Source organism: Camelus dromedarius, chromosome 13 (assembly GCF_036321535.1).
Source record: "Camelus dromedarius isolate mCamDro1 chromosome 13, mCamDro1.pat, whole genome shotgun sequence".
Taxonomy (NCBI): Eukaryota; Metazoa; Chordata; class Mammalia; order Artiodactyla; family Camelidae; genus Camelus; species Camelus dromedarius.
In genome coordinates, this window is record NC_087448.1 from 2,727,804 (window position 1) to 2,736,282 (window position 8,479).

Genomic DNA, 8,479 nt, shown 5'->3' on the forward strand with positions numbered 1-8,479 from the left:
TTCCAGGTCCCAGCTGGGTTTCTGAGCTGTGGAGAGTAGGGGATTGGGGGGGCTGTTTCTTTGGAGATAGGGAGCTGAGGGTAGGAGGGCATGCTTTACCCTATTAGCTGTTATCACTCAAGACTATCTGGGTGGGGTCCCAGGAAACCCTAAGATAATTCTGATTTTTGTTGTGTCTGCTTTGATAATAAAAGCAAACTTAATACAAAGATCATACAATTCTATGTTTTCAGGCTTACTTTCGACCTGCTGCACTGAAAAGCTTTATAATTAGTACTAATGTATTTGAGTTGATTGTCAAAGAAATAGGCATTCTTTACATTCGGAAAATTGCTACCAATCAGAGGCTTTCCATTTATCATGCATTTACCTTCTGAGACATAATGAACAGCTCTCCTAATAATTATCAAAGCTGAATGTTTGTGGGAGGAACACCCTCTCCATGAATCTTAAAGACTGCACACCTTCACAAATGACTCACATCACAAAATTTGGAAATCATTACAAACATTTGTTGACGACGTCAAGCTGACAAATGGTAAACAGAAATGTCATTTCTCTCATTAGGACTGAAAAAGCCCCCTTTCCCCCTCCTCCAAAGTCTGCTGCTTCTTTTGATGAATTGGTCGATTATTTCAAACAATATCGTTGCACAAATAGACATTAACGTGAGTGATGGCGGCGTGTCACTTCCAGGGAATTGCGTTTGGGAGGCACGTGTATGACAGCTCACACGTGGTCTTCAGGCCTGTGTTTATGCAGCAAGAAAATAGGCTTTCTCAGTGGGTCACTTCATCACAGGTGGCTCACCCACCTGAGAGACGTGCCCCTGTCAATGCTGGCAGACCTTCTCGTGCATAACTAACCCACAGTCCAATGGGGACTGAGGGACACGATTCATCAGTTGAAAACCGTTCATTAGTTTAATACGTCAAACTCAAGAGCAAGCCCCAGGGTTGAAGTTTTACAGGAGGCTGTGCTTTTTTGACATTTAAAAGAAAACAAAAGAGAGAGAGAAGTAAGTCAGTCTAAAGTCCTGGGTGGCACCAGTTGGCAAACTTAGAGCAAAAACACTACCAGACCCTTAACACTGCTCATTGGTGCTGAGGGAGGTGATGTGGGGGACGGGGGGCTGTCCCCCAGTCATCCCAGCTGGCATCAGAGGGTGGCATGACCCAGATAAAGTCACCACGGCCAGGGGCTTGCCCTCAGCTTTGAACACTTGGAAGAACAAATCTGTCAGTGTCCCCATGACTATTTGAATTCAGGGGGACTGATGTCAATGTCAAAATATGAATTCATGAAGGGAAACTTCACGCCGTCCGCCAAGAGCCCTCCCATTCTTCCATCACCCCTGTGACAGGAGACACCCTTGCAGTGCCCGAGACGCTGGGTGATCCGGACAGTTGTCAGGGGGGCCTAGGAAAGGTGGAGGAAGAGCCCGGGGTCAAGGAGGGACATCTGGTCACGCTGATCTCACCACCGGGGGCACCGCTTTGATTGTGAGTTGAAGACTGACCACAACACAGTCTCTTTTCTCTGAATAATTATGGCAAAACGCTGGCATTCTGGACTTCTTTCATCCATAATCCAGACCGGCTGTTTTCCTGGTTGCCAGAAAAGGTTGGGTAACACTGATTTGGTTTCAGTTGATTGGATTTTATTCATTTTCATTCTCCCTTTGAACTGGTCACCGCGGTTGGAGTTCTGGGCTTTGTCTTAATAAGGGTTCTTATGGGACAGTGTCCCTCTGCATGACTGGCCACTTCTCAAACAAGAGGGTCTGCGGGGCCACCTTCCTCAAAATCCTGAGGCATCGGACCTGCCCCAGCAGAGGCTACTGCTGTTGTCCCTGCTGGGAGCAGATGACAGGAGTGCTGTCCCTCCTTCCACATGAGAGGGGACTCACCCGGGACCCGTGGCTGCAGGTAACACCGACGCCTTTATTTCTGCCTAGAAGGGGAGACGCTCTCCGTCCCCACATCTCTCCTGCTCAGGATGCGTCCTTGTCTTCCCCACGACGCTCCTGGACAGCAGGAAACAGAATTGAACCTTGCTTGTATTTTTATTCAGACTCAAAATGTTCTATTCCCTAGAGATGCAGTCAGTTATCAGATCTGGAAATACAATCAGTCATCAGAATTCCACAGGTATAAGCATTTCAGTCACTAGTTAGCAGGTAATTTCTTGGTTTGTTATCAAATATAGCAAATCCTATTCATCACATGTGCTTTGGGTTGTTTTTTCTTAGTGGGCAGCCTTAGGCCAGTCCCTGGGGAATAGGGGTTGGAGAGCAGCTGACCGTGGCCCCTGGTTGTGTGGGGGGGGGGGTCCCAGATGCACCCGGTGGCACTGGCAGTGGAAGGGAAGAGAACGTGGCAGGTGGTATGAGTGGGATTCCAGAGGCAACAAACTGGACGTAGGAGACGCCGGAGAAGATGATATCAAAGTGATTGTGGAGACAGCGATCAAGGGGGGAGTTTCACGGTTAGGGAAGCTCTGGGATGCGACATAACTGCCAGCTGTTCATAGCTCTTTCCTGACCTAGACTGCAGTTGCTCCGTTAGCAGGGAACCTGCTTTTCAAGCCACACAAAGGGTCAGGTGGGCAGCCACCTGGGGTAGCACTTACGAGGACCGCCGAAACACCCCTGGGAGATAGTGTGATGGAGAAACTTTACTCTCCGCCCCTTCTCTTTGAAAGATTCCTAGACATGGTGAGAAACAATATTCAGATAAAGCTTCTCGGGAGCTTATCTGACGGGAGGCGGTTCCTCCGAGGGGAATAACTGGGCGATGTCACACGGGAGTCAAACACCCTCTTGGAGCTGCAGGCTCTTCTTCTGATAAACAGGCTTGCAGACGTGAGGATCTCAAGTGCTTGGCGCAGTAGAAATGGTCCTTTTCATTTCTTCTGTTTCTGTTCCTCTGTGATCTATACTCGGCTCCTCTGCATACGTGTTTAACAGACCTTCATAGCCCAAGGGACCAAACTGTTAGCCTAATAGGGGGTCAAATTTTCCGTCTGGACTTGCTTTCCCTTTATCTGTCCTACCAGGCCTTTCAAATAAATACCAACAATCAAATAATTGCCCAGTAGAATGTAGCGCTTGACGCAGGCGCCTGGACTGGGAATCCGGGCCCCACCGCTGGCTCGTGCTAGCAGCAGGGCAGTGGCAATTTCATTCAACTCTCAGCACCTCAGTTTTCTCCTCTTTAAAAAGGAGATGTTCACACTCACCTCACAGGATGGTTTGGGACTGAGAAGACTTAATACGCACACAGCCCTGCTAATAACGCCTGCCACCTAGTAACTGCTCAATAAGGCCAGGTTCTAAACATGCTCATGAAATACCACCGGGGCATTTGTCATCCTCCTCCATCTGTCCCCAGCGCTGCGCACACTGACGGCAATCAGGAGTCCACCTGGTCACACTCCTCATTATAACTGTCTTAAGAGGCAGGGAAAGGGTGACAGTCCTTTTTAAGCAACAGATCCAGCTGACAATCAGGAAGTTCCAATGGTTTGCCCGCCGTGTATATGTTCTGGGCTTTTGTAATCGACCCACGTGGTAGCTTCCCAATTATATTTTTAAAATAGCAGATTATTATTAATCCACATGCATATATAATCCGTAGAACTTCAGAAAGTACGATAAAAATAGGAGAAAAAATTCAAGGCTAACCACTGTATGTTCATCTACAAACCCAGGTCTGCGAGATGAAATAAAACCTCTATTCTTAAAAACCAAGAGATACGGTGAAAAGTGCAAAACTTTCAGAGAAAGGGAAGCCAGTAAGTCCTTCAGGGCCTGTACACAAACTGGAGGAGGACAGCCCTTCTAAGACACTTTATGGTCTTGTTAGAAGACGACACTGCTGCCTTCTGCTGGGAGGCGGGCTGATGAGCACACCCGTCCACCCTGGTTGTGCTGTGAGCGTCGCCCCGGGGGGCGCGGCCCGGCGGGGCCCCACCCGGCTCGCTCCTCTGCAGGAAGCAGCCCTGAGCTCGCTCCCCTGGAGAGGCTGCACAGGCAGGAGCCACCCAGGGCTGTGCGCCCCGAAGACTACCATCTCGGCAGACACGGGCTGGTCGTGGCTGAGTCTGCTCAACGGCGAAGAGCTTATCAGAGGTAACCCAGGGCCCATTCTTCCTTCTACACATGATTTCTTGGTTATTCCACTTAGGGCATCTTATCAGAGATGTAAGAAAAAATGTTTTAAAATTGACTAACTCGTAGTAATTTGGGGTGACAAACTATTTCATGACGTTTTAAAACTCCATACAAACTGAAAAGATGTCTGCATTAAGCATCGGTTTCCTTCTTTCCTTCCTTCCTTCCTTCCTTCCTTCCTTCCTTCCTTCCTTCCTTTCTTCCTTCTATCCGTCTTTCCTTCCTTCTGGAATTTAGCCAATGCTAACTCTTGACTATCTTTTTACTCCCAACAAATCTATTATATTGCTACAGATCTCACCAACTTCTTTTATTTAAAGCAGTATCAGTGGTAAGGCACTTTTAAAGACATTACTTAAAGAAGTGTCATTACTTAAAGAAATTTACAGACATTTCAAACCTATAAGAAGCAGGGAGAGAGGATATTCTAATAACTTCATGTACTAATCACCCAGCTTCAAAAAATTACCTCAAGGGCTGTCCTGTTTCATCTCTAATCCTAGCTTGCACCCCTCCTCCCTGACTATTTTGAAGCAAATCCCACACATCATATCAATTCTTCCACAAATATTTCAACATGCATCTCCAAAAGATAGGACTCTTTCAAAGGGTAACCTCAGTACCATTGTCACACACACAAATTAAGAGTAATTCCTTTCCATTATTAAATATCCGGTGGGTGTTAAACATTCCCGATTTTCTCTTTTTTTCATAATTTGATTCAGGATTTCCATAAAGGTCCAAACATTGCAATTGGTTGATTCAGCTCTGAAGTCTCTTTTAGTAAATGTACAGCCCCTCCTTTGCTCCTTGCATTTTTTTCGTTGAAGGATCTGGGTTGTTTGTTCTGAAGAGATTTCTTTTTTTACTGTTCACATTTTGCTGAATACCTGCTGTGTCATTGCCTTGAATCCTGTATTTCCTTGAATCCCGTATTTTCTGTAAATTGGCAGTTAGACCTAGAGTTTTTATGAGATCCGGATTATCATTTTATTTTATCTTACTTTATGCAAAACCGTCTCAGAGGCAGTGTTGTATATTTCTATCAGAAGGCACAGGCTGTCCAAGGCCTCTTTCTGTTTGTAAAGATGGCTAAACTAACATCGATAAACTATCTAGACAGATTGAAAATACTTTAGGAATTGCAAAATAGTGGGATCTTAATTTGATCATTCCTTTTTTATTTGTTGTCTACAATGTGTCTGTAAAGCATGCGTTTCCCTCGTACATTGTTCAGTTACCCTGAGGCAGAATTCTTACAGAACAGGCCATGTGAGTTCTGATTATGTCTTTTATTTACTGTTTTTTCAAAATAATGAGTTGTTTTCTGAACATCCTCTAAATATGACCAACGGGATTTCAGTTTTGTTATATTATACACACGTGAGTTAACATCTTGGACATCCTGCAATATTGCATCTATGAATCTTAAACTTTTGTTCAGATTTACCCATTACTGCCTCACGGAAGCCTCTTGAAGGTGGCCCCTGAGTTCTCTGGCCGTGGGTCCAGTAGTCTGGCACTGGACTAGCCCTCTGACCATAAATAGCTACAAAAACTGTACAAAACGTATGCCTTCCAGTTATCAGACTGAAGGTGGCACAGAACTATAACCCGCGGCAGGAAAGACATGCGGGAAGTGATGCCTTGACGCCTTGGCTCTCTGCCTGGAAGATATTTCTGGATCATGGCCCAGGATGGGGGAGCCCAAGCAGAGCATGGGGCCTCCCTGAGAGGAGGTGATTGAGATCAGGGTTCAGAGAAACTGACTGCTGGTTCACAGGTAATTTCATAGGTAACATGCGCTTGGAATTTGGGGGGCAGAATAGTGGAGGACAAGGAGCCATGCAGAGTTTCCCTGGAGTCTCTGTCTGAACCTTAGTCTGAGCAACTATCAGAGAATGATGACCAGCAAGAAACTACAAACTGAGAAAAGCTACTGAGGCCTACACAGAGCTGGGAGATACTTGAGTTAAACCCAGCCTGAGTGGAAAGATCTTGTTGAACCCCCAGGGCATTCAGTAGGGGCTCCAGAAGGGTTACCCCCAAGGAGTGAGGCTAAACCAGCCCTGAAAAGGGCAACTCTAAGCCCACTCTAACAAGGCACTAAAAACTCTAATAAACAACTAAAAGGGTCAGGTTAATGCTTAAATAAGTTAATTTTCTTCCAAGTGCCAAAGCCCAGTGCTCCTGAAAGGAAGACAGGAATCCAGATGATGCTGGATGATACGGACGATGTCAAGCATCCAGTTAAAATTACTAGGCACGTGGCGAAGCAGGACCTGTGGTCCACGACCAGGAGAAAAACTAGTTAATAGAAACAGAGCTGTGACTTCCTAACCGTCAAACCTAAAGATTTCAATTTAGTTGTGCTCTTCCTACTTGCCAGCGTTGTTGCATGGCGCCTACGACCGTGCCTCTCCATCACTGGTTTCCATAGTGACAGGCACGCCCAGATACCCACTGCTTCTCCCATCACTTCTTACCCTCCTTTGCTGGCTCTTGGGTAGGCCTCATTCCTGAGTATTAGTCTTTCTTATGACTTTTATTTCTTTTTCCACTTGCTGGCTGACACCAAAAGCTCTCTTGGGTAGTCTCATTTACTCCTATGTCTTCAGCTAAAAATTTGTTTTGCAGAAGATTCTACTTTTATAATAATAAAAATATTAAAGTAGTTACTATCATTATGATGCCTGTACATTAGACTTCATCAAACATTATTACATAAATTATTCCCCTTGATTTTCACTAGAGTCCTATGGGAAGGAAAATTCAGGAACTCCTTAGCAAAGAAGGAAATGGAAGCTCAGAGAGATTCAGGTACTCTCTCAAGGTCACCTGCTGGGGAACGGTTGGCACATTCTAGAATCTAGGATTTCGGTCTCTTGGTACCATGCCCTTGGCAAACCTGTGGTGTCCTAGAGCATATCCTTCATGACCCACAAGGATCGAACACGTGATGGATTATCTCATATTCAATAGTCATGACACATGCTGCTAAGAAGTTGGTGGAGAAGTTTATTTACTTTTGGAAGAGAGAAGTCTCCTTTTTGGGCAGTGATGTGCAGACAATTTCTTTGAATAATGTCTTTAAATGGACAGAGGCGAAGCCTGTCAGGTGATTCATGCACCACGTCGACATTCCAAAGCGTCAGATTGCACAATGTGCTTTCCTTTCTCCCTCTGAGCGATCTGAACGACCTGTGCTCACATGCTCTGCCTCAGCGTTACATGCCAGTGTGGACGCTCAGTCTCATTATAGACGCGGGTCCTTATCTGTGTGGAAACAGGCAGCAGAGTCCAGGGTGGCTCCAGTAGCAGGCTGGGTTGCTGGCATTTGAATTCATTGGTATTCACTTTCTTTACAGGGAGCCCAGTGCCTTGTATGACATGCATCTGTAGTTCATGCCCCTTCGCGGTCGTCAGGAACGCCCCTTAACCCAGGAATCTCTGACATGCTCTCTGATGTAATCCTGAAGCTTTTTATTTTGGTGTCTGACTTGGAAAGTCAAAGGGTTGGACACATTTTAACTTGTCTCAGTTTGCCTTAGCGTGGTCGAATCCGGATCAGACTCAGTGGTCCTCAGGAAACAAGAATCCACATCCCACCTTCCACGTGCACACACACACACACATGCACACACACACACAATCAAAAGCAAAACTGAAACACAAACACACACACACAAAGAAACAAACAAAAAACACTACAAAAACTAAATTTTCACTGAAGCTTTTTTCGGTCCAGATCTATTTATCAGCCACAGTTTAAAAGTATTGATGCGAAACATAATTTAAAGTAAAATCTAATAGCAACATGTTACATCATTGCCTCTATCATGCGTGTGAATTTCACACAGTCTCTTCTGTTCTTCAGGGTAGCCCGTATGATGGCTTACCCTAAATTCTGCACAACAACAAAATTAAACTTGTGTTGTTTTCAAAGGAGGAACAACTTGCATTTTTGTAGGTGTTAACGCATCAAGTGCTAAAAATGTTTGGTATTGGTGCCCTGTGTACCTATTGTATTTTTTAGTGGGGATAAAAATCATATTTTATAACTTTGTATTTTTATTTCTGTTAAAAATGTATGCTTGTCACTAGGAAGCAAAAGTCAGGGCGAAGGGAGTAAGGGGCAGAGAAAGAGTGGGTGTGTGGTGTTGTTTCTGAATTCCTCTTGCCCTCGTGCCTGTCCCCCTACAGTGAAAGCATGCGTTTCCGCTGGGTCTGGAGTTTTGTGTGCAGTGAGTCCCACGCTCCTTCATTCTAAGCGTGCACTCAAAGCTGCACAATTTCAAGTGCTTC